This window comes from Falco cherrug, chromosome 1 (genome assembly GCF_023634085.1).
Source record: "Falco cherrug isolate bFalChe1 chromosome 1, bFalChe1.pri, whole genome shotgun sequence".
In the NCBI taxonomy this organism is placed as follows: domain Eukaryota; kingdom Metazoa; phylum Chordata; class Aves; order Falconiformes; family Falconidae; genus Falco; species Falco cherrug.
This window is the reverse complement of record NC_073697.1, coordinates 108,100,797-108,107,792: the sequence shown is the minus strand read 5'-3', so window position 1 is coordinate 108,107,792 and position 6,996 is coordinate 108,100,797.

The following is a 6,996-nucleotide window of genomic DNA, read 5'->3' as shown; positions in this document are numbered from 1 at the left end:
CCTTGCCAATGAACAGTTTATTACGATTCTAATTATTGTTATTAGTCTGGCAGGTGGTGCCATGCATGATATTTTTACAACTGCCAAAGATGCAGGTACTTCTTTCATGACAAAAAATAACCTGAGTAAGATTTAAAGAAAGAACCAGCATTCTGCTGTAGTACATGTTTGATAATTCTTTGCATTAACATAGTGTATATGGCACCTGGCTATTTTTAAATCTGAAGCTGAAGCATACTGACTGTTGAAAGATTTTGTTGTGAGACCAATTGTAATTAGAGTGTGTTAACAGCCTAAGTTAGATATGAAGGTATCTCTCCGTCTCTCAAGCTCTTTCCTCTAATCTTTATTATTCTACTTGTTGTGTAAAGACTCATCATATTTATAAACTCTAACTCACTGTTAATGACTGCCTAAGAATACCAACTATCCCTTTCCCAATGAAGACCTATGTTCCTAAACATAGGGACTTTGCTTTCTCTGGTTTGTAGGGTTGCATGCAGTCAGCTTCAAGAAATAAAAATGATAGAAATATTATGTGCATTTCAGGATGGGCTAATACAATGCCATACTATCCCTTTTGAGCAGCACAGTCCAATTCCACCCATTGCTCCCTGTACAGAATGGTTGATAAAGCACATCATGCCTTTTGCTCTGTCATGTACTGACATACTTTCTAAAAAAAGTTTCACATTGCTTATTCTGCTTCAGTAAATACTGAAGCTGCAGTGCATCCACACCAATGCATGCAGCACAGGCAGCAAAGAGGAGGAGCTGGAAGCCACTGTGCAGCAGGAAAACTGTGATACAGTTGCCATCATGGAAACATGGTGGGATGACTCGCATAACTGCAGTGGGTGGCTATAAATTCTTCACAAGGTACAGACAAGGAAGGAGAGGTGGTGGGGTAGCCCTGTATGTTAAGGAGTGTTTTGACCATCTAGAGCTTGACAATGGTGACAGTAAGGACAGTAAGGTTAAATGTTTATGGGTAAGAATCAGGGGGAGGGCCAACAAGGCAGATATCATGGTGGGAGTCTGTTATAGACCACCCAACCAGGATGAAGAAACAGATGAACTAATCTATAGCAGCTGGGAGAAGTCTTGTCATTGCTAGCGCTTGTTCTTGTGGGGGACTTCAACTTAGCAGATGTTTGCTGGAAATAAAATACAGCAGAGAGGAAACAGTCCAGGAGCTGGTGAGGGAGCCAGCTAGGGAAGGTGTCTTGCTGGAGCTGTTGTTTGTGAACAGAGAAGGACTTGTGGGGTGATTTGATTTGGTTGGAGGCTGTCTTGGGAATAGTGATCGTGAAATGATAGAGTTTTTGATTCTTGGAGCAGTAAGGAGAGGGGTCAGCAGAACTGCCACCTTGGACATCCAGAAAGCAGACTCTGGCCTGTTTAGGGGCCTGGTTGACAAAGTCCCTTAGGAGGCAGGCATGAAGGGCAAGGGAGTCAAGGAAGGCTGGACATTCTTCAGAAAGGAAATCCTAAATTTGCAGGAGTAAGCTGTCCCCATTTGCCAAAAGATGAGCCGATGGGGAAGAACAGAGAGCTTTGGCTGGAACTCAGGGGAAAGCAGGAAAGCAGGGAGCTTATGACCTTTGGAAGAAGGGGCAGGCAACTCAGGAGGACTACAGGTATGTCATGAGATTATGCAGGGAGAAAATTAGAAGGGCCAAAGCCCAACTAGAACTTAATCTGGTTACTGCTGTACAGGACAATTAAAAAAATGTCTATAAATACATTTGCAACAAAAGGAGGGCTAAGGAGAGTCTCAATCCTTTATTGCTGCAGGTGGAAACATAGTGACAAAGGATGAGGAAAGAGGTGAGGTACTTAATGCCGCCTTTGCCTCAGTATTTATTAGTAAGACCAGTTGTTCTTGAGCCTGGCTCCCTGAGCTGGAAGACAGGGATGGGGAGCAGAATGAAGCCCCCATAATCCAGGGGGAAATGGTCAGCAACTGGCTACACCACTTAGACACACACAAGTCCATGCAGCCAGATAGGATCCACCTGAGGGAGCTGGCAGAAGTGCTCAACGAGCCACTTCCCATCATTTACCAGCAGTCCTGGCTGACCAGTGAGGTCCCATTTGACTGGAGCTTGCAAATGTGATGCCCATCTACAGGAAGGGCAGGAAGGAGGATCTGGGGAACTCCAGGCCTGTTAGCCTGGCCTTGGTGCCAGGGTAGGTTATGGAGCAGCTCATCCTGAGTGCTATCACGTGGCATGTACAGGACTACCAGGTGATCCGGCCCAGTCAGCATGGGTTTATGGAAGGCAGGTTCCGCTTGACTAACCTGATCTCCTTCTGTGACAAGGTGACCCGCTTAGTGGATAAGGGAAAGGCTGAGGACATTGTCTACCTAGACCTCAGTAAAGCCTTTGACACTGTTTCACACAGCATTCTCCTGCAGAAACTGGCTGCTCATGGCTTGGATGAGTTTATTCCTCGCTGGGCAAAAAACTGGCTCGCTGACCATGCCCAAAGAGTGGTGGTGAATCCAGTTACATCCAGTTGGTGGCTGCTCGCAGGTGATGTTCTCTAGGGCTCAGTGTTGGGACCCGTGCTGTTTAATATCTTTATCAGTGATTGGGAGGAGGAGATCGAGTGCACCCTCAGTATGTTTGAAGACAATGCCATGTTGTGGGGGAGTGTTGATCTGCTTGAGGGTAGGAAGGCTCTGCAGAGGGATCTGGACAGGCTGGATTGATGGCCAAGGCTAACTGTATGAGGTTTACCGAGGCTCAGTGCTGGGTCCCGCAGGCTGGGGGCACCGTGGCTGGGAAGCTGCCCGGTGGGAAAGGGCCTGGGGCTGTCGGGCGGCAGCTGCTGGAGATGAGCCCCCAGTGTGCCCAGGTGGCCGAGGAGGCTGAGAGCATCCTGGCTTGTGCCAGAAACGGTGTGGCCAGCGGGAGCAGGGCAGTGACCGTCCCCCTGTACGCTGGTGAGCCCCCACCTCGAATCCTGGGGTCGGTTTTGGGTCCCTCACTGCAAGAAAGACACTGGGGGGCTGGAGCGTGTCCAGAGCTGGGCAGGGGGCTGGGGCACAAAGCTGATGGGGAGCAGCTGGGGGGGTGTCAGCCTGGAGAAAAGGGGGCTCAGGGGGGACCTGATCACTCTCTACCTGAAAGCAGGTTGTAGACAGGTGGGTGCCCATCTCTTCTCCCAGAAAAAGAGTGATGGGACAAAAGGAAATGGCCTCAAATTGCACCAGGGGAAGTTTAGATTTGATTTTACAAAAAAAATTATTCACCAAAAGGGTTGTCAAGCACTGGAACAGGCTGCCCAGGGAAGTGGTGCAGTCACCATTCTGGGAGGAGCCATGGCACTTGGGGACATGTTTTAGTGGTGGGCTACGTTAACAGTTGGACTTGATGGTCTTAAAGGTCTTTTCCAACCTGAATGATTCTGTGATTTTATGTTTGGTCTCGTGTAATCAGTATTGCAATAGCAGCTACTTTGTTCTTGTCATGCGGCTACTACCTTAAAAAACATGCATGTTTTTCTGTCATTCTCATGATACAAAGAAATCTGGTTTTGTAAAAAAAACCCAAATAATTGTTCTTTTTATATATAACCATCTTTGCTTCTTCCCTGTTTGCCCAGGAATATGAAACAGTCATATTTTTGAAAACCAGACGGGTCTGTTACAGTTAATCCAACTGGATTTTAGTGTATTATACTTCAGTTTGAGAAGCTAAGGGGACAGGCATGTCCAGCTCTCTCTCTGTCCCCTACCTTGATGTTTTATGATACGGCTGCATTGTGACCAGACAACATGTTTCATTAATGCCACATTTATGTCCTGTAAACATGGAACATAAACCGGCAGCAACAGGAAATCAAGTGGTGTGTCCTGTAAGGAAAATGAATTGATACAATTGTTTAGTACAAAATTTAGTGTTTTGTCTTTCTGTGACTTGGAAGAACTGCAGCTGTGCTAGAATGGTTTCAGGATTTGGCTGACTTATGTGTGCACCCGCCAGGGCTCCAGGTAAGAACTGATCTTGCTGGAGCAGAGAGTGTGGGCATGTTTTGGAGTCATTCCCTGCAGGGGCTGTTCAGCAGGTACAGTAGGCCAAAAGTGGCACTGATTCAAAATAGTGGCGAGAAAGATATTACATACTTGACTGCACCTGGTGCAGAGGAAACTAAAGATGTTAGTCCCCTCCCCTTTCCCCATCAATTGTCTCATATTTCTGAGATACAGGTGTGTGGTTACAGCGTAAACAGACCAAAGATTTTTCTTCTAGGCTAATAAGTTGCATGGATTTTTTTCCTGTAGTATCTCTGCCAAAATACAGAAACATACAGTATGAACTCTTGCACTTCCACACACCCTGTGCACACTGGAGAGAAAGACTTTTCTTTCTGGAGCCAGGGTGGCAGACTGAACCTGCCCCTCTGGCAGCTATACTTCAGTCTTTTCTGAATATATTTTAGAAATTTATTTTTGTCTTGTCCATATTCTATGTCCATGCATTCTATGAACAGTCAGAGCATCTTAAATTAAGAGATAATGTATGAGCATGAAAGTGCAGTTTGTTTTTTCTGTGCCATTGGCTGATCTTGTGTGACTATCCAGGACTGTAGCACTAGCTGTGGTCATTGCCTTAGAAGAAAAGCTGTTCTGTCTTCATCGCAAAGCCTGCAAGTCTAAAAGTCATCTGAACAAATTCTGATGAGGTTACTATTTTCTGTGTAGCCTGGATGATAAAGATGTACACTAAAGGAATTACAAAGGTGATTTTAGATTGGCTAGGTAGTATCTTCTAAGACTACTATTCCTTCTGTACCGGTTGTAGCTCTTGATACCACAACACCGCTTGCTTAGGTCTAAGAAGAAAAGAAAAAGCACAGGTGTGAGGAAGCTTGCATTGTACAACTGTGTTATCTCCAATGCAGACAAATGATTTATGATTGCATGTTTCATGTAGCAGGAATGATATTGCCAGAGGTAAGAATAAGGAGGAAAATTCAAACTCCCTTCAGGTGACAGACATCTTAAAAATAAAGAGGATCCTTTTGAATTTTCTGGCAAGTCTCATCAGGCTAGTCCTTCAGCAAAAAGGGAAACGTAGCGTCACTACAACTGCCCCAGAATAACCACTACTCAATGTCTAAGATTCCCTTGATAGGCAACCAGGAAAACTGGTGCCCTAACAGCTAACTGTACCGAGACTGCATTCCGCTTCTGCTTTTGCTCAGAACTTGCTCTTCTGACATTGTGCAATTCCATATTAACGTGGACATTAGTTTCACAGACAACTCTGACCATTTTCCTTTTGCTTTATAGAAAGAAATGAGAAGCTCTGTAATCAGCAGAATTAATGAAATCTCGTGTCCTAGGGCTTTCCATTCCCTTCCAAAGAATGGAAAGCCCTAGGTCCCAGTGGCAGTTATTGGGAAAACTTGAAATTGCTCTGCTTCTCATAGACTGGACAGGGATCAAGGGAAATGTGGAAATTCCTGTAATGCTGCAAGGTTGGCAAGAGAACCTTAACACTAATCTGAAGCTGGCTGAATAGTATAAACTTGAAGCAGAGTCAAGTTTCGATGTTTTGGTTGATCATACTTAATATTTTAAGTACAGTGCCATCTAAAAGTAGTCACGACTAATGCTTTATCGAGATAGATACCCTACACAGGCATACAAGGTCTGAGCCTTGAAGCAGTTGCATCTGGTCTAATCTAAATCATGTGTAACAATATCTAAGGGTTGAACCCTTGAATTAATTGTTCTGTTCCTTCTCTATTTTCAAGTTAGTTTGTGCTTTGTTTTTTTCCTTTTTGACAATTTGAACCAATTTTATTAATTTTGCAGCTATGCTGTCCTGCACTGCCTTTGAAAAGTGTTCCTCTTGTTCCATTACTTTCCCCTTAGCTATTTAAGGGTGTTTTCCAAGGAAGATCAACACCAGACTAGGTTCTTGGCCTGGATTTAGGAACCTTGGGCATGCCCTGGTGAAGTGTCTGCAGCCACTAGACGGCACATTGCGAGGGAATCTGTACATCCTGAAGAGCAACTTGATGTTTTCAGTCTGTTAGTATGATTAAAGGATAAATAATATTAAATGTTTCTTTAATAGGAGAAAAGGCACAGCATTGACAGTAGTGATTAAGTTCTATTAAACAGTTGTTATTTTGGACACCAGGTGATTAGTACATTCAAACCACTTCATTTCCAGACTTTGGCACCTTGGTCATTACTAACTCAAATCATAAAGTTCAGTGAATCAAGTTGTAAATAGTTTTATTGGTTCCGTGTTGAAAAAAATTGAGGGTTGTGAAATTCCTTGATGACTTAAAGTTATGTATTTCCTAAGTCTTTGTACTTCTATTTTCTGTTATTTATTTATTTATTCATCATTGCAGAAATTTTAAACTGTTTCTGCCTTTGCAAACACTAAACCCAACATGCTAACTGAGAGCAAAGAGTTGTATTCCTAGAACAAATACGCCGAATGGAGAGAGCTGGAGTTTTGCACTCGGGCACATGCTACTGCCAACATGCCGTAGTTATCTGAGGGAGGATTTACCTCCAAGGATGAGAGTGGACCTGCTCTTGTAGCTTGTGGAGAAAAGTCCATGTTTACGTACATGTCAATGACTATTGGATAAAACACAGGACCTTCATGTTTCTTTTGGTTTGTATTTTGTTTTCTGAAAATATTTTTTCATCTTTTTGAGAATTATTTTATGTCCATTATATGACAAGGCTTTCTTCAAAGTAGGTTTTGGGTTTTTTTAATGAAAGCTTACAAATTAAATTGTGATATCTAGGTATATTTCAAGGTTTCAGTGCTATACAAGAAGGCTTCTTTAATGTTCATTTTAATACCTTTTAAGTGACTGGGAGCAAATTCTTGGTTTCTCCAAACCAACCTGAGGATTAGAAAGACATGCTGGCTTCATGCTATTGTGGCTTTAAAATTGTCATGTGTTCTGTTAAGTCTGTTTATGATTTCAGTGCCTGATGAAGTGACC